This window comes from Geotrypetes seraphini, chromosome 11, assembly GCF_902459505.1.
Source record: "Geotrypetes seraphini chromosome 11, aGeoSer1.1, whole genome shotgun sequence".
Classification (NCBI taxonomy): domain Eukaryota; kingdom Metazoa; phylum Chordata; class Amphibia; order Gymnophiona; family Dermophiidae; genus Geotrypetes; species Geotrypetes seraphini.
The window spans coordinates 18,012,736-18,032,951 of record NC_047094.1 but is presented as its reverse complement, the minus strand read 5'-3'; the positions used below and the strand labels follow the sequence as shown (position 1 = coordinate 18,032,951).

General features: G+C 45.1%; 1 protein-coding gene across 3 annotated transcripts in view; it reads left to right on the top strand.

Moving 5' to 3' along the window:
- The window catches only part of ELFN1 (extracellular leucine rich repeat and fibronectin type III domain containing 1), a 181,959-nt gene that overhangs the window by 66,047 nt on the left and 95,696 nt on the right, over window positions 1–20,216 (top strand). The window contains exon 1 of one of the 3 annotated variants that reach the window (XM_033962692.1): window positions 8,870–8,957. The exons of 1 other annotated variant lie outside the window; for it this stretch is intronic. The gene's annotated coding sequence lies outside the window, so the exon portion shown is untranslated. Of the gene's footprint in view, window positions 1–8,869; window positions 8,979–20,216 lie in introns of those variants that run through there. One more of the 3 variants, XM_033962694.1, reaches the window with a different exon arrangement.

Below are 20,216 nucleotides of genomic sequence, written 5' to 3'. Positions count from 1 at the left end.
TGTGGGGCATTATGAAAAATTTATTCAAATAAATGTATGAAACAAACCAAGCAATGTCTAAATATCGGGAATTATTTTTTTTTCTATTTTCTGCTTTTTGAAATTAGCTTATGAATTGTAAAATCGCTTCATAAGAGAAGGATTTCTTCTTGTAGTCTGCCTTCCAGCCTTGCGTTAAAGACGGACTATAAGAAAATACACTGCGAGAAGAGAATAGAACTCAACAGTATTTTGTGCATTCACCTATGTACCAAAGCTTGTAACATAGTAACATAGTAGATGACGGCAGATAAAGACCCGAATGGTCCATCCAGTCTGCCCAACCTGATTCAATTTAATTTAATTTTTTTTTTTATTTTTATTTTTTTTTTCTTCTTAGCTATTTCTGGGCAAGAATCCAAAGCTTTACCCTATACTGTGTTTGGGTTCCAACTGCCGAAATCTCTGTTAAGACTTACTCCAGCCCATCTACACCCTCCCAGCCATTGAAGCCCTCCCCTGCCCATCCTCCACCAAACGGCCATACACAGACACAGACCGTGCAAGTCTGCCCAGTAACTGGCCTAGTTCAATATTTAATATTATTTTCTGATTCTAGATCCTCTGTGTTCATCCCACGCTTCTTTGAACTCAGTCACAGTTTTACTCTCCACCACCTCTCTCTCTCTTTCTTTGTCTTTCTCTCTCGCTTTCTCTTTGTCTTTCTCTCTCTTTCTCTATTTCTTTCTTTGTCTTTTTCTTCCTTTCTCTTTCTGTCTCTTTTTGTTTCTCTCTCTCATAGTAACATATAGTAGATGACGGTAGATAAAGACCCGAATGGTCCATCCAGTCTGCCCAACCTGATTCAATTTAATTTTTTTTTCTTCTTAGCTATTTCTGGGCAAGAATCCAAAGCTTTACCCGGTACTGTTCTTGGGTTCCAACTGCCGAAATCTCTGTTAAGACTTACTCCAGCCCATCTACACCCTCCCAGCCATTGAATCCCTCCCCTGCCCATCCTCCACCAAACGGCCATACACAGACACAGACCGTGCAAGTCTGCCCAGTACTGGCCTAGTTCAATATTTAATATTATTTTCTGATTCTAGATCCTCTGTGTTCATCCCACGCTTCTTTGAACTCAGTCACAGTTTTACTCTCCACCACTTCTCTCGGGAGCGCATTCCAGGCATCCACCACCCTCTCCGTAAAGTAGAATTTCCTAACATTGCCCCTGAATCTACCACCCCTCAACCTCAAATCATGTCCTCTGGTTTTATCATTTTCCTTTCTCTGGAAAAGATTTTGTTCTACGTTAATACCCTTCAAGTATTTGAACGTCTGAATCATATCTCCCCTGTCTCTCCTTTCCTCTAGGGTATACATATTCAGGGCTTTATTCCTCTTGTGACAAGTCCTCTTGCCCCATTCTTCTTTGTGGTGAATTCTCGTATTTAAACTACTGTGAATCACTTAACTATTGTGAATCACTTTGACTTTTTATTATGAAAGGTGTTATAGAAAGTCTGAATTTAAACTTATGAGAAAAGACTATGTTTACTGTAGAACATGTCTATTCTTAACACTATTAATATCATAAAGACACAAGAATAACCATCCTGGGTCAGACCAGTGGTCCATGTAGCCCAGTATCCTGTTTACATAGTGGCCAATCCATGTCACAAGTACTTAAGAACCTAAGAATTGCCACTGTGGCGGCGAAAAGGGCGAACAGAATGCTAGAAATGATTAAGACGGGGGATCACGAACAGATCGGAAAAGGTTATCATGCCGCCGTACCGGGCCACGATACGCCCTCACCTGGAATATTGCGTCCAGCACTGGTCACCGTACATGAAGAAGGATACAGTACTACATGAAAGGGTCTAGAGAAGAGCGACTAAAATGGTTAAGGGGCTGGAGGAGTTGCCGTACAGTGAGAGATTAGAGAAGCTGGGCCTCTTCTCCCTTGAAAAGAGGAGACTGAGAGGGGACATGATCGAAACATTCAAGATAATGAAGGGAATAGACTTGGTAGATAAAGACAGGTTGTTCACCCTCTCCAAAGTAGAGAGAACGAGAGGGCACTCTCTAAAGTTATAAGGGGATAGATTCCGTACAAACGTACGGAAGTTCTTCTTCACCCAGAGAGTGGTGGAAAACTGGAACGCTCTTCCGGAGGCTGTTATAGGGGAAAACACCCTCCAGGGATTCAAGACAAAAGTTAGACAAGTTCCTGCTGAACCAGAACGTACGCAGGTAATGCTAGTCTCAGTTAGGGCACCGATCTTTGACCTAAGGGCCACCACTTGAGCGGACTGCTGGGCACGATGGACCACCGGTCTGACCCAGCAGTGGCAATTCTTATGTTCTCCCAAGTTTCCCACTTCCAGGATGGAGACCTTTTTTTTGGGCCAGGCCTATTTCCCAACGCAATGCGATGTTTGTGCCTCTGCTCATTGAAACTGGTGTTGCCAGTCCTCTAAGGGGGTTGTTAGAAATCCAGGAATGACCTTAAATCTTCCTACTGGAACTAGGCATCTTGGCTGCTCTGTAAGATGTTTTGCTGCAGAAAAAGGATGTGCTGTATAGATATAAAATGGAAAGGCTTTGGTATGAGTTATGGGCCTGTTTTTAGATGAGACGTACAGCACCGTGGCCTGCACTCTGAAGTGTTTTGATGTCTAGGTAGAAAAAAAGGATCAGCCATTAAGTTATACAGGGTATCTTTTGATTGAACTAACTTGGCACATCTATGACAAGCTTCCAAGAGCTTAAGCTTCCTTAATCAGGGTATTAACATAGGTTCCATCATTAGGTCAGCGAAGAAACAGCGTAGGTACACTGTGTTTAAATAATACAGAGTCAGCAAGGCCTTAGGCTGTCTGCAAGCGCCATTTGTAACTCAATATTAACTATTTTATGAGCGTCTTTGGACAGGCCTCCACCTGGTGAGTGTTTTAAGAAAGAAAGAGACAGAGAGACGAGGGCTTGACAGAAATGGCTATGATATTAAAACAAAAGACCTCCACAGGATACAGGGCGAGAAAATTAATGTCCCTCTTACGTTCAGCTCTGTTTCAAAGCGTTTTTCATTTTATTTCAAACTAGTTTTTTAGCCCGTTACATTAACGGGTGCTAGAATAGATGTGTAGACTTAGACATTTCTTTCTCTCTTTCTGTATGTGTGTCTTTTTTTTCTTTCTCCCAGCCCCCTTTTCTTTCTGTCTCTCCCCCCTGTCCAGCAGTAGCCCTTCTGCCTTCTTTTTACCTACCAATATTCCCATTTTCCCTTTCCTATTTCCACCTTTTTCCACCCCATCCAGCATCATTAGAGTACCTGTTGCATTGTTGGTGTTCCAGTGTCTCCTCTGCCTTGGGTCTGGGCCGACTACTGTGGGCCAGGATTGCCAGGGGTGCCCTGTGGGACAGGCAGGGGCAAGGGTCAGCAGAGGTGGGGGAGTTCTGGGTGGCAGCATGAGTTCACTCTGGTGCGGGGCCTCTGCCGTGTCGCGGGGAGCTGGTGTCTGCACTTCTAGCCACTTCCTCTAGAGTCCCTACTGCAGCGCGCAGGCGTCGCATCATGCGGCGGTGACGTTCAGGCCTTGCACTGCCACGTCTCTCCTGAGCCGTGACGAAGAGGGCAGGGGGTGCTAGCGGCTGGCAGCCGCCGCTCCGCACCGCCTTTCGCCTCAAGCCGCCGCGGCCTCCTCCCGGCAGCCGCCGCTCCGCACTGCCTTGCCGCGGCAGCATTTAAAGACACTTCGACCCGTAGCGCCGTATTATGAGGTGGAGAGCAGGGAAGCTTGTCTGGCGCGCATGTGCACTCATGCCGCCGCGACAGATCAGGGAACACGTGGCGCGAGTGCGCATGCGCGCTTAGCGTTTTATTATATATGAATGATGAAATTGGCCTAGGAAGGGCTTGGCGCTTGAAACTGAATGTCTTGACTTTGGTTTAGGGTGTGGGACACCATAGCGTAGGACCACATGGGTTGGGGGTGACGTGTCAAAACCATGGAAGACAACGGCGCGCTGACATTTGAGCACAGGACAAATGCATGCCGCCGCTTCTTCCACTCTGAGGCCTTCTCTTTTGCGCACTAAGGGGGGGTGTGGGGGAAACCCCCCCCCCCCACTATACTTAGAAGTCCTTGCGCTCCTGGGGGGGGAGGGAACCCCCAAATACACTGAAAACTCCTGAACAGTGAAAAGAACGGGAATTTTCATTGTACTGGGGGTTTCCCCCCAACGGGAGCGCGAGCAGTTCTAAGTGTAGTCAGGGGGGTTCCTCCCCACAGTCCCCCCATAAAATAGCAGAAGCGTCAGTGCGCATTTTCCCTGTGCTCAAATGTCGACGTGGGATTGTCAGGGCGCCGTTGTCCTCTGCGTTTTTGACGGCATGGGTGTCGTGTATATAATTGTAACCTATGCTAAGCCATTCTGTAGGATCCATGTGATACCCTTTGTTTTATAATTAGAGAATGGAGGTGGTGCTCAACGGCATAGCAAGGGCGGGAAGTACCCGGGGCGATGGTGCCCCCCTCTTTCCCCTTCCCCTGTAACTCTTTAACTTTCCCGGCTTGAGCGGCATCACCAACTTGCTGCCCACATCGGCGCTCTTCCTGATGTCAGAGTGAGAGCCGACGCTGGCATGCACGCCACGGGGAGAGTAGTGGGAAGGAGTGGGTGGGTGTAACATAGAAACATAGAAACATAGAAATAGACGGCAGATAAGGGCCACGGCCCATCAAGTCTGCCCACCCCAATGACCTTCCCTATCTATCTTTGCAGATAGATCCCACATGTCTATCCCATTTGGCCTTAAAATCTGGCACGCTGCTGGCCTCAATAACCTGAAGTGGAAGACTATTCCAGCGATCAACCACCACCACAAGTACTAGGGGTCACTCGGAGAAACTGAAAGGGGACAGGTTTAGAACAAATGCTAGGAAGTTCTTTTTTACCCAGAGAGTGGTGGACACATGGAACGCGCTTCCGGAGGATGTGATAGGCCAGAACACATTGCAGAGGTTCAAGGAAGGTTTGGATAGGTTCCTAGAGGATAAGGGGATTGAGGGGTACAGATAGAACTAGTGGTAAGTTATAGATAGAACTAGAGGTAGGTTATGGAATAGTCAGAAATCACTTCACAGGTCACAGACCTGATGGGCCGCCGCGGGAGCGGACCGCTGGGTGCGATGGACCTCTGGTCTGACCCAGTGGAGGCAACTTCTTATGTTCTTATGTTCTTAAGAAGAACTTCCTAGTGTCACCGTGCAGTTTCCTGCCCCTGATTTTCCACGGATGCCCCCTTGTTGCCGCGGGACCCTTGAAAAATAAGATATCTTCTTCCACCTCGATGCGGCCCGTGAGATACTTGAATGTCTCGATCATATCTCCCCTCTCTCTACGTTCCTCGAGTGAGTACAGCTGCAACTTCCCTAGCCGCTCCTCGTATGGGAGATCCTTGAGTCCTGAGACCATCCTGGTGGCCATTCTCTGGACTGATTCTAGTCTCAGCACATCCTTGCGGTAATGCGGCCTCCAGAATTGCACACAGTACTCCAGGTGTGGTCTCACCATGGATCTATACAATGGCATAATGACTTCAGGTTTACGGCTGACGAAACTCCTGCGTAGAGAAGGACCGGTGCCGACACCCCCACCAAAACGGCACTCGGGGAGACTGCCCCCCCCCCCCGGGTTACCATATGGTTTCAGAAAAAGGAAGACGAATTGAGACGTCTGGGCTTTACTTCCACTGCTTTCTTTTTTTAGTTCAGTCTTTATTAAGTTTTAACACGTTTCAGAATAAACAAACAAATATATCATAACATGTAATTATACTTATTAGGAAATTATTAACAACACTTCAATATCTTATCCCTCCATCCCTCCCTTACCCCAACCCCCACCCTCTCTCCCTTCCATTTGTCTGGCAGGTCATTCATAATATCACACGTACTGTTTAACAAAGCCCTCTATAGGGCTCCACACATCTTTAAACGAGGCCCTGTAATTCGGATCTTGCAGCCAAGTTGGCTTCATATCTATAAAAGAGACATATTGTCTCCCACCAAAAAATGAAGTAAAACCCGAATATCTCAATCCGTCCTCCTTTTTCTGGAGCCATATGGTATCCCTAACACCCACCCACCCTTACTGTGCCATTGGCAGTGCTGGAAAACAGAAAACTCTGAGATTGGAAGTCTAAATGCATTAAATCCCAGACCTTCAAGCATTGCTTCTTGCCTGGAATGCAGATACTTTTGATTCATTACTGGGAGGTGCATCTAAACAGAATGAAAACAGAAATTAATAGGTCCGTTCTTAATGTTTCTCAGGGCAGAGAACCCTATCCCACAGATAGCATACCACAAAATGAAGGTTAAGCTAATTCCTCAGTGTTTCCCCTTGCGTGCCAAAGTAATTGAAATATATCGGTTATCTGATTCTTGCAGAACTTTTCAGCACTTACAGACGAATCTACTCTTTTAAATTAGGTCAATTAACTCAGTCCCGCTTGGGCTTGCTTTAATTCTACACAAGCCACCAGTAACCTTTAAAACTGCTGACCTAAGCTGTGTGATATTGCGGAAGGACGAAAGAGCGCCACATGTGTTCAAAGAGTACGAGCAAAAACATCCCATCAGATATCTCTCTGTAAAGACCTGACATTCCATGAAATGCAGATTTATAGTTTTTTGAGCCCAAATGTTGCCTAGCTATTGAACAGTAAGATGAGCCAGTACAGACTTTAAAGTACCAGAGCATGGTACAGCTCCCATCGACTGCTCATCAGGGCTTCTAAAATAGAGCTTTATTGCTATGCAAATTTTTTACAATCAGTATAAAACTGAGTGCATGTGTCTGCATTTCTATGCATACAGCGTACCAATCTGTAACACAAAGGTGCTCAGAAAAAAATTCGCATAGGCCTCGGCATGGGATTTTCAGAAAGGTGTGGCATTATCTATAAATGTAGGGTTACCGCATCCCTTCAGACAAAGGAGGACAGATTGAGACATCCGGGTTTTACTTCCAATGAAAGCAATGGAAGTAAAACCCAAATATCTCAATTTGTCCTCCTTACTTCCATTGCTTTGAGTAGAAGTAAAATCCAGATGTCTCAATTAGGGAGTTGCGCGGGACCTTGGGCAGGTTAGTGAATCTAGCCCAAAGGACCTTGGTACAGCTAAGAGGTGCTAAAGACAGCTAAGATTGCTAAGATGTGTTAATGTTTGGTGCTTACGATGGACAGCTTAAAATATACAGTAAGCCCAGATGCATGGTCTGAGGAAGGCGTTTTTGCCGAAACACGGACCGTGTAGGGTCCGGTTGGATTTTTATCACAATATGTTTTAGCACTGTACTTTTTTAATTGATTTTTCATGGTTTTATATGTCAGTGTTTAATAAATTATCTCCAGAACATCTGTATCCACAGATTTTGTTTTCATAGGTTAATCAGAAACCATTCAGAGGGATACCGGAAATTCTCCCTCTTTTCTTCTCCAATCTCTCACACCCCACTCACCTTATTCACCATTGTTTCAAACAGTTTACTGGGACATACAATAGTTTCTGTTTTTAGTATAAGACTCCAACTTATAAAAGCCCCCTCTCTGTAACACCCCTCCCCCTTCTCTGTCTGGACATCACCCCCTCCCTTCCCTCTCTTTCCTCTGGACTCTGTAAGGCAGGTAAACTGTCTTTTCTCTCTCATTCACAAGAGCACAAAAGTAGTCTCTGAATCCACTCTGTATTTGTAAAGCTTATGTCTATTTCTGTCTGTCCATTTGTAACCCAGTAAAGCTTATGTATCTTTCTAAAGATTGCCTTTCTGTAATATTAAGCCTTTTTCTACATTATATTGTTTATGTAATCACTTCTGGCTGTGCTTATTATTTGATTTCACTTCCTAATGAGAATCTTCTACGAGGGTATTGAACCCGGGACCTGGCGGATTGTAAGGCCGCTTCAACATTACCCCTCCAAAACCTTACATTTGGGGGGGGGCTAAACTAAGTAATGGAGGGATCGGTGAAGAAACGATGGGTAAATCCCTAGCAATTATGAAAGTCTGAATCGCTAACGGGTGGCATCGCTGAGATCCCTAAAGGAAACTGAAGTTTTTTTTAATGAATGCTTTGTGAGTTGATTGATTGTACGAGTTTTGCTAGCAGGATCAACTCTGGATTAATACATTATTGAGTGGCCGACTTATTTGAATAATTGATTGGTAGCATAAGCATCTCAGGATAGCAGCAAGTTGATGTGAGATGGGTGGGAGCCGACGGAGCTGACGGCCATGCACAGGCGGACCGCAGACCCGCAACCTCTCCAGCATCCCCATGCTCCCGGCAACTGTGACAGGCTGCCCCTCCTGCCTAAATTATATAGGGTGGGGTTACCAAAAGTCCGGATTTCCCCGGACATGTCCTCCTTTTGAGTCCGGATGGCTTTTCAAGACCCGGCACTTTGTCCGGGTTTTGAAAAGCTTCTAAAATCGCCGTCAGACAGAACGGCATCCGCGCAGTTCACGGATGCCATTCTGTTCGAAATCAGGTAGGCGGGATTGGAGGGCGTGACGGGGCGGGGATGGGAGGGACAGGGTGGGCCTAGGGTGTCCGTATGTTCCAAACAGAAAATCTGGTAACCCTAATATAGGGCCTACTTACAGGCATGAGCCAGGCAGGTGCACTGAGCCAGGGCACCATAAGCTTATCTCACTGGCTCATCTTTCACACCAATGAGAGTGTGCTGATTTGTTCTCCTACTATACTGTCTTCCCTGCACTGCTGTTGGCACCAATACAGGTTGAAAAGAACCGGTACTTCCTGTTCTTGGGAGAAACAGGAAGCACCTGTTCTTGCTTTTAAACCTACGGTGGTGTCAGCAGCAGCAGCAGCGCAGGGAAGAGAGCACAGAGGCGAGAGCAGAGCAACACACTCTCACTGCTGTTTAAAGACTGTGGTAAGGACCTGATGCATGCAGGTGGGCAAAGGGGAGCTGGCTGGATGGGAGCTGGATGCAGGACCCAAGATGGGACCAAAGCAAAGGCTGCCTCAGGTCACCGCAACTTGCTGAGCTTGCCTTGAGATTATATACACACTGGCCCATATTCAAAACGATTTAAGTGGCCGATAGCAGGAGAGTCGGGGCAGAGAGCGAGGCGGCAGAGAGCAGGATAATCGGGGCATAGAGCAGGGAGGCCGACAGCAGGAGAGTCTGGGCAGAGAGCAGGGGTTTTTGCACAAGCAACTGGTTCTCAGCAGTTCCTGAAATTGTTTTGTGAATCGCGTCCTTCCTACTTTGCATACCGTTCCCCCTCATTTGCATGCAAGGATCGGATCAGGAATAAGGTTAGGGAATCGGGTCAGTGTCATAAAGTGGTCAGGACACAATTGGTGTCCTTAGTGAATCTAGCCCCTAATATCCAAATTTGAAAAGGGGGCATGGTAAGGAGAATCGCTTGTCCGTGGTTAACCATGAATATTCAGTGGCACTTAATTAGCAATACTAAATATTTGTGGTTCGCACCTTAGCTGAAACCGGCTAACCTGTCGGCGTTCGGGGGCAGAGCTGGCACTTATGCAGTTAAGTGCTGAGATTCAGTCCTATCTGTACGCAGTTCAGTTTACGCAGTTAAGGGCTGAATTTTGCATCAACTGCACAAGCTTTAGTGACCAGCCTATAACTGGATACTCGATGCCTAGAAGTGACCTGGCATTGAATTTCTTTTTTTTTTTTTTTTTAATTATCTTTATTAGCAACTGCAAAGGGAACATACAACCAGGAGCAGAACAATATTTTTGAATACAGTTGGCGTCAGACAAAAAAAAAAAACCCGCTGGCCACTTATTGGACAGACATATTACACCTGTCACTCTAGTATTTTGGAGTCCTTTTATTAAGGCGTGATAACTGAAATAGCGCACACTAAATGCTAAGGCGCCCATAGAATGGGTGCCTTAGCATTTAAGGCGTGCTCATCTTTAGCGCACGCTAAATCAGTCAGCACGCCTTAGTAAAAGAGATATCTACTTTCTTTTGTGGAATAGGCTCCAGATGGCTGTCCTCGAAGAGGCTGCCTTTTAACAGAATCTCCATCCTAACATTTGCATACGATTGTCAACCGTTTTTATGCGGTCTGCATTACGGGTGTTTTAAGATGACACCTGGAGGAGCTGCTTGATAGCCCAGTGTCATTTATGTGTATTGGCATTTTTTTTCGGCCGGAGAACATTTATGGGAGGCATTATGGGTTATCCCCCCCCCCATGAAAGGGGAGCTCCGTCGGGAGCGAATTGTGAAACAGCACTAAGGCACAGCGCTATTGGACTGGGTGAGTACTGCAGTACTGGAACTGTTTTGCATGTTGGTTCTGCGCGTTTTGGATCTTACTGCTTACCATTTGAAACGGTGACCCGTCAAAACCGCACCGGGCAATAACACGCTGACAATTGCACGCCGACAATCCCATGCAGGACTTATAGAAACATAGAAATAGACGGCAGATAAGGGCCATGGCCCATCTAGTCTGCCCACCCCAATGACTCTCCCCTACCTCTCTCTGTGAATAGATCACACGTGTCTATCCCATTTGGCCTTAAAATCAGGCACGCTGCTGGCCCCAATAACCTGAAGTTATGCGCTCCACCTTAAAGCAGTTCCTGTTAGCGCAGAGAAAGGGGGGACATGATAGAAACATTCAAATACGTCATGGGCCGCATTGAGGTGGAGGAAGAAATCTTTTATCCTACGGGTCCCACGGCGACAAGAGGGCACCCGCTAAAACTCATGGGGGGAAGATTTCATGGGGACACCAGGAAATACTTCTTCACCGAAAGGGTAATTGATCGATGGAATGGTCCTCCACATCAGGTAGTTGAGGCCAGTACCATGCTCGACTTCAAGGGACGATGGGACCGTCTGGTGGGGGGTCGCTCCAGAGGAATGCTTAAAAGATGGATTCTCGAGGAAGGAGGGTTCTTGAGTGGGCAGACTTGTTGGGCCGTCGGCCCTTTCCTTCCATCATACTCTATGTTTCTATGAGGTGAACTTACAAGTGTTCGCGCTGCCATTGGGGGGGGGTGTGGGGGGACTACACTGAAAACTGCTGAAAACCCCAAAAACAAAGGAAAACGGCAGTTTCCACTGTAATGGGGGGTTCCCCCCAACACCCCTCGTTCCCTCCCCCACACATACCTCCAATGGAAGCGTGAACACTTGTAAGTTTTACTGGGGGGGGGGACCCCCCGGGGACCCCCCAAGCATCCTTCAGAGCACTAAGAGGAACTATTTTAAGGCCGCACGATATTTAACTTAGTTTGGGGTCCATTAACATCTTTTGTAAAATTGTTATAGTTTGTTTAGCCTTCTTTTATTGGTGTAATTTAGACACATCGGGGGGGGGATCTTTAAGGTAATTGGGGGGAGGGCATATATTGTTGTACTAATACTGATTGTATTTAAGTGTTTATGTATTATTACTGATGTGAACATTGTGTTGCACTTTTTGTTAGTAATAACAATTAATAAAGAATTTTTTTTAAAAAAAGGCCGCACGCGTAAGTCCTGCGCACGATTGTCAGCGTGCTTTTGTCTGGCATGCTTTAGTTACGGTACCTTTGAAACATGTCCCTATGCTTTCAAAAACTGTTCCATGGATAATAAGAACTGACCACCGCTTTGATAAGCATTTCTTATTTGTGCTGGATCCTGACAAAGATTTGGTATTGTTCTGGTTATGAATGCATTACTTTTGTAGCATGTGATTTTGAGAATGTTTATTGTTTATTGATAGCTTCTATTCACTGGGGAGTCAATTCAGAGCATTTTCCACGAGCTTCTGTAAAGGTGTTACAATACATGAGCTTCTGTAGAGGTGTTACAATACATGGGCTCTATACAGAGTTACAGTGGCTTCTGTAGTGGTCTTACAATACAAAGTTATTAATACCGGCCTAATTATGCATAATCTATCATCTTACTTAAGTTACCGGCACATTGATCATTCTACTTATATGCTTTGTAACATAGTAAATGACGGTAGATAAAGACCTGAACGGTCCATCCAGTGTGCCCATTAGTTATACCCATTAAAAAACACATGATTAAATTAACTTGTCTTTTCTTTGCTATTTCTGGGTCATAGGCTGTAAAGTCCACCTGGTATCGTCTTAGGTTCCAACTGCTGAAGTTGCCATCTAATCAAGCCATTGTGACATCACTGACGAGGTCGGCTCTTAGGCATTGGTGGAATGAGGCATTATGACATCACAATCTCAGCTCTGGAATGTTGCTACTCTTTGGGGTTCTGCCAGGTCACATAGTAAATGACGACAGATAAAGACCTGAACGGTCCATCCAGTCTGCCCATTAGTTATACCCACTAAAAATACATGATTAAATTAACTTGTCTCTTCTTTGATATTTCTGGGTCATAGGCTGTAAAGTCCACCTGGTATCGTCTTAGGTTCCAACTGCTGAAGTTGCCATCTAATCAAGCCATTGTGACATCACTGACGAGGTCGGCTCTTAGGCATTGGTGGAATGAGGCATTATGACATCACAATCTCAGCTCTGGAATGTTGCTACTCTTTGGGGTTCTGCCAGGTCACATAGTAAATGACGACAGATAAAGACCTGAACGGTCCATCCAGTCTGCCCATTAGTTATACCCACTAAAAATACATGATTAAATTAACTTGTCTCTTCTTTGATATTTCTGGGTCACAGGCTGTAAAGTCCACCTGGTATTGACCTAGGTTCCAAGCCCACTCCAGCCTATCCAACCATCCTGTTTGCATTTGCAGGATATCTACCATAAAGTCTGGCCAGTAACATCCTCATGTTCCAAGTTCGTGGAGATCCCCTTGATGCCCTCCCCAGCCCATCCTACACCAAACCACCACTTATGGGGCACAGACCGCGCAAGTCTGTCCAGTACAAATCAATCGTCCTACGTATATTCACATATGCAGTAATACTAGGTTTAGTATTGCAGCGAAGTACATAATATTTACACATGATATGCTGTTTATAGAACAGTGAAGATAGTTAAGATTCTATACATATATGCCCTTGGTGGAGTTTTTTCAGCCTCTGATTGAAGGTGAGCCTCCTTGTTTTACGTTCCCCGCTGGCGTTTTTACCTGAGGCTTTTTCTCCACCTTCTGATTGAATATATTAATGGTGGCTGGTTCTGTTATGATTGCCTAGCGTTTGCATAGTGTGAGTGGTTTGTCCAGTCTCCTCTGTGTAGAGTGTGTTTTATTTTAAGCCCATTGTTAAAAAAAAAAAAAAGGATGTAAAAGGTCCCAATTACAGCAATGCATGAACCATAAAAGACCTTTAAAGGTTACTGTGACAATTTACACACCCCACAGATGGAAGAAAAAAGGATCTCAGAAATCATAACACAGCACCTTGTAGATTAAAATGCTAGCGATATCTGGTTAATAGTGTCTTTCATTGAGCCTTTAAAAAAACTGCCAAAATTTAACAAATCATATGTGAGTATTGTGACATTTCAAATGTAACTCATTCTTCAGAATAATAATAATAACTTTATTTTTATATACTGCTACACCACAACAGTTCTAGGCGGTTCGCAAAAGAGGCAACTGGCAACCAGTGAAATCCAGCAATAGAGGATTATCAAGTGACTAATTTATCAAAGAGATAAGTCTTCACTAATTTTCTAAAAGAGAAATAGGACAGAGCTTTTGAAACTGTTTCACTTAACCAGGCGTTCATTTTGCCTGCTTGAAATGAAAGTGTTCTAGCCAAAAATATCTTATAACAGCAAGATTTCAACGTAGGATAGGCAAATAAGGAAAAACTGCGAATAGACTTGATGGTTTGAGCCAGCTCAAAGTGAGAGGAAAGCTAAACTGGAGCCAAGCCAGTTAAGGTTCTGAAACAAATACAGGCGAATTTGAGCAAAACTCTTGCCTCCACCGGCAGCCAATGTAATTGTGTATAGTAAGGGCTGACATGGTCATTTTTCTTCAGGCCAAAAATCAAACCGACAGCTGAATTCGGAATAATACTCAATCTTTTAAAGATTCTCTTATAAGATCCCAAGTATATTATATTACAATCATCCAGGATGCGTTAATATCATACATTGCACCAATAATCTAAAGCAGGGGTGTCAAAGTCCCTCTTTGAGGGCCGCAATCCAGTCGGGTTTTCAGGATTTTCCCAATGAATATGCATGAGATCTATTAGCAGACCATGAACGCAGTGCATGCAAATAGATCTCATGCATATTCATTGGGGAAATCCTGAAAACCCGACTGGATTGCGGCCCTTGAGGAGGGACTTTGACACCCCTGATCTAAAGGACGTTGAATCAAAATATTTTTTGATGGTACGAAGCTTCCTTAACACAAAAAAGCAATCATTAATAAATGCTTCCAAAAAATGTACTTAACTTGCATCGTCCATCACCCAATGGGACCCGTTTTAATGGGCTAATTCGGCTTCTTCAGGGGTCAATAGTTTCAAGTTTATTATTCATTTGATATACTATATCATAAAGTCTAAGCGGTTTACAAAGTATAATCTAATATAATAAAACGCTAGCCACGCATGCGCACTCCATCTGCGTGTTCTGTTTTCCGTGCGCTGTAGGGCACCGGTAGAAGTGCGCATGCGCGCAAAGCTCTCTCTCTCTCCCTCCTCCCGCGGCAGATGTCGGCCGCGGTGGCTGTTGGCGGTTGCAGGCCGCGGCAGCTGCTGGCCGCGGCGGCTGTCAGCAGCTGCAGGCCGCGGCGGCCGAGCCCAGACGGCATGGCTTTTCAAACCCCCCACCACCACCGCCGCCGCTGTACCTTTTAAAACCCTCCCCCCCCAGCTTTGTGGATAAGGCCTGGCTTCTTCGGGCAGCAGCAGCGTTTAAAATTCGCTGCTGTTGCCGGCTTCAGGCCTTCCTCTCTGGCGAGTTTTCATGAAGTAGCAGGACCCGCCAGAGAGGAAGACCTGAAGCCAGCAACAGCAATGAATTATAAATCTATCCTCTGCATCCCTATCCATTCAATGTTTTCCCTCTGTATCTCTTTCCCCAGCCTACCACATGTTCAGTATCTCTTCTCTGTGTCTCTATCTTACTCTGTCCAGCATTCCCCTCTGTTCCACTATTCCTCCCTTGATGTCCAGTATTGCCTCTCTGTGTTCCTATTTCTATGCTCCCTCCATACCCAGCATCTCTTTGCTGTTTTCCTGAACCTTCCCAAGTTCACTTTCTCTTCTATCTCTTCCTTTCCTCATGCAACCACCACCCCTGAGCCCCCCCCCCTCCATAGTCCAGCATCTCTTTTCTTTCCTTCTCTCCCTTCATGATCCAGGGTCTCTCTCTCTCTCCCCTTGGTCTAGGATTTCTCTCTTCCTCCCTTCTTACTTCAAGGAATCTCTCTGTCCCCCTCCTTGGTCCAAGGTATATGTATCTCTCCCTCCTTGGTCTAGCATATGTCTGTTTTTCCCTCCCTCCTTCCTTGGTCCAGGATGTCTCTCTCTCCCCCCCCCCCCCTTTGCTTCCATGGTCCAGGGTGTCTCTTTCTTTTCCCCCTTACCTTCTTAGTCAAAGGGAAGTGGGGTGGGAGGGAAATGCTGCAGCACAGGGAAATGGAGGGGCAGAAAAAGGAACGGAGGTGTACTGCTGGGCAGGGGGAGCAAGAAAAAGGGGTTGATGTATAGGGGAAGAGGTGCTGATGGACAGGGGGGGGCAGAAAAATGAAGGCAGGCCAACTGCTGGACAGGGGGAGCAGGAAGGAGGTGATGATGGACAGGGGGAAGGTAAAACAAAGGGAGAAGGGCTGCTGCTGGATAAGGTGAGCAGTGAAGGGGTGGTGGAGGACACAGGGGAGGTAAAAGGAAGGGAGAATGGACAGGGGGAGCAGGCAAGGGGTGGTGGTGGACAGCCAAGGGAAAAAAGAAAGAAAGAAAGAAAGAAAGACAGAAATACAGAAAGCGGCTAAGGAGAGAGAAAAAAAATAAAGACAGACACACACACACACACACACATATTCTAGCACCCGTTAATGTAATGAGCTATAAGACTAGTAAAAACATATATGATAAAAGGGAGTTAAAATCAAACAAAAAAAAAAATAGTAACATGATACAAAATGGGTGGAGGGAATAAGTTTACATTGCTGTCATTAAAAAAACTAGAGGGGGGAAGGAACGAAAGGAAAAGGGGAGAAGAAGATTTTCCTAATTACTATCGACAAAGAGGTCCTCTTATATATTAAATGCATCTTTGAACAGAAATGTTTTAAGATATGATTTGAATCTGGATACACAGTCTTCTTGTCTAAGACGATGTGGAAGGACATTCCGTAAGGTTGGCGCCGCAACCGAAAAACCGGTTTTATGCGTGGTGTCGCAAACAGTCCTTAAAAACGGGGGCAAACTGTCATTTCTGTAATGCCTAGATATTTACAGAATGCAATTTCAGAATATGGAAGACGACCTCAGCATACGTAATACATACAATAATATTAGTAATCTCCATGCGTCTGTATTCTACATGACAGCAACTGGAGGGTAATTTTATAACACAGCAGGCTACTGTGCACCGATTGCAAGGCGCAGTCCACACCCATGCAATGCATTTAGGGGTCCTTTTAGTAAGGCGCACTAAACGATTTAGCGCACCCTAAATACATAAGAACATAAGAAAAGCCCTCACCGGATCAGACCGAGGTCCATCCAGTTCGGTGATCCGCACACGCGGCGGCCCATTTAGGTACTCCTGATTGGAGACCCAGATATACCATAGCCCTCAATACAATTTGCAAGAAGGTGTGCATCCAACTTGCGCTTGAATCCCAGAACAGTAATACTAGGGAGCCCATTATATTCTCTGGGCACCTTAGCATTTAGCATGCGCTAATCTTTAGCGTGCACTAAATCAAATAGCGTGCACTGAATTGGTGAGCGCGCCTTAGTAAAAGGACCCCTTAATGGGTAAATTAGCATGTTAATGCACTTTAGCAAAAAGACCCTTTAGACTTGTTGGCAGAGAAAACACTTGTTTAAAAGCAGACTGAAAGCCTTTTTGATATAGCTTTCAATCCCACTGCCCTCCAACCCAGCCAGCAGATTAACCGTTCCCCTTAACTGGATCCATAACATCCTGCTTGTCTGTCTTGGCTGTTTAGACTGTAAGCTCTTTGGAGCAGGGACTGTCTTCTTTGTGACTCTGTACAGTGCTGCGTGCGTCTGGTAGCGCTATAGAAATAATTCATAGTAGTAGTGTGAAGAGTTTCAGTCTTTGGGAAGCAGAGCTGAGATTGTGATGTCCACCAATAAGAGCCAACCTCCTCAGTGATGTCACAATGGCTTGATTGTCCTGTACTCCCCTCTGCCCTCCAACCGAGTCAGCAGAATAACAGTTCCCCTTAACTGTATCCACGACATCCTGTTTGTCTGTCTTCTTTGTAACTCTGTACAGCGCTGCGTGCGTCTGGTAGCGCTATAGAAATAATTCATACTGGTAGTGTGAAGAGTTTCAGTCTTTGGGAAGCAGAGCTGAGATTGTGATGTCATAATGCCTCATTCCACCAATAAGAGCCAACCTCCTCAGTGATATCACAATGGCTTGATTGTCCTGTACTCCCCTCTGCCCTCCAACCGAGTCAGCAGAATAACAGTTCCCCTTAACTGTATCCATGACATCCTGTTTGTCTTGGCTGTTTAGATTGTAAGCTCTTTAGAGCAGGGACTATTTTCTTATTCTTTGTGACTCTATACAGCGCTACGTGCATCTGGTAGCGCTATAGAAGTAATTAATAGTAGTATTTTTGTCCTGTTTGGATCCCTCTATTATTTTCTAACAGTCACATTTCAGGGACACTCAGGTATAGATGATCATTATTTTTGCAGTATTATCATTGTCATTGTGAGTCCCTAATAATCACAGATAACACGCTTCCTTGTTTTGTTCAGTATGTATTGGTAGATAGATTTAGAAAAGCAGGGGATTTGGAGGTAGTGTAGGTAAAGGCCCAAAGTGCACTCCTAAAAAGTGCATTCCTCGGTTTCCCCACTGCCTGAGTCCTTGAAGACAGATATAAATATCCCAGCCTTCAGAGTATGTGCTCACTTCAGTCATTTGCGCAGAGCAAAGGGGCGTGGAAGGTAAGCACGGAAAGACGATGGCCCTCGCGTGCGCTAGCGCTCCGTCCTCGATCGGCAGCATTGCCTATCCAGGAGAAAAAAATCGCATGTGGGAAAGCAGGTGCAGAGATCAAAGCTGTGAAAGCCCCAGCAGTTAGGAAATTAATGTATTCATAGGAAGGCAGAATTCTGAAACGACTTAATTACAGCATCGTAAAACAAACTTATTTACCTAAAACATTACAGCGGAGCCAGCTCACTAGTATGCTGGTGATCAGGCAGGCTCTCCTTGGAGCCCCCAATAAAATGCTCTAATGATGACCTATTTGTTTGGAGCAATTGACAGTTTGCCAAGGAACTCGCTCTCTGTGCTGTTGGGTAAATGTATTTGGCTTATGATACAATAATTAACTTGTTTCAGAGCACTCAGTGTAGACAGTCTGCACGGTAACGTCCAAAAAAGCCCCGTGACTAGGAACTGTAGAGTCTCCTGCTCCCAGCCACAGCACAGAGAAGCTATGCAGTGTGGTAAACTGGGAGGGTGAACTGGTGAATGCTAAGCTCCCTCTAGGCCAGTGGTTCTTAACCTGGGTTCGACCGAACCCCAGGGGGTTCGGTGAGTCAGTCTCGCGGGTTCAGTGGAGGTCAAAACACACCTCCGACTCATATAGCACGCAATCCTTTTCGAGGATGCTGGACATAAAAATGAAGAAAAGGAATAGACTTTGTTGCGAAAATGACATGAGAGTGGCACTTGCCAAGGTAAAGCCACACATTTCTGAACTGGTCTCTGAGAGGCAACAGCAGAAGTCACACTGATTTGCAGTAAATTTCATTATTATGTTATTATTATTCGAAATATAGGAGAACTTTTTTGTTTTCAAAAATTGATATTATTTTTTCCCTCACTGTATACCTATGTTTTGAATTTGTAAAAATCATATTTTATTTTTCCAATAAAGAAGGGTTCGGTGAACACGCATATGAAACTGGTGGGGTTCAGTACCTCCAACAAGGTTAAGAACCACTGCTCTAGGCAAACAGTCGTTGGAATTTTGCAGCTCAACACTTCCCGAGGATGCCAGTGGAAAAATATTCAAATGAGGTCTCACCGGAGTCTTATGCAGAGACATCGGTACCTCCTTTTTTCCTACTGGCCATTCCTCTCCCTGTGCACCCGTGCATCCTTCTAGCTTTCGCTGTTGTCTTTTCAACCCGTTTGGCCGCCTTAAGATCATCACATACTATCACTCTCAAGTCCAGCTCCTCTTTCGTGCACAAACGTTCTTCACCCCTCAAACTGTACCGTTCCCTCGGGTATTTTTGCAGCCCAAACGTTTGACCTTGCATTTCTTAGTATCAAAGCTTGGCTGCCAAATTTCAGACCATTCTTTAAGCTTCACACTTCACTAGGTCCTTCCACACCATCAGGGGCATCTACTCTATTGCAGATTTTGGTATCATCCGCAAAGAGGCAAATCTTACCAGTCAGCCCTTCAGCTGCATCGCTTACAGAAATATTTTTTTTTAAAAACAGGCCCAAGAACTAAACCGTGAGGAACACCCCTTTCCTCAGAGTGATCTCCATTGAACACTACACTGTCACCTTTCACTCAACCGGTTTCTGACCCAGTACGTCACTTTGGGGGTCCATATCGAGGGCACTTAGTTTATTTAGTATACGTCTGAATGGAACACTGTCAAAGGCTTTGCTAAAATCTAAATACACCACATCTAGCACTCTCTATCCAATTCCCTGGTCACCCAGTCAAAAAAATTGATCAGATTTGTCTGACAAGACCTGCCTCTAGTGAACCTATGTTGCCTCTGGTCCTGTAATCCACTGTATTCCAAAAACGTCACTATTCTCTGTTTTAAAAAGTGTTTCCGTCAAAAATTGACAAAGACTAGGGGACACTCGATGAAGTTACAGGGAAATACTCTTAAAACCAATAGGAGGAAATTTTTTTCACTCAGAGAATAGTTAAGCTCTGCAATGCGTTGCCAGAGGATGTGGTACGAGTGGATAGCGTAGCTGGTAATATAATATAGGGTTACCGTATGGCTCCAGAGAAAGGAGGACGGATTGGAAACAATGGA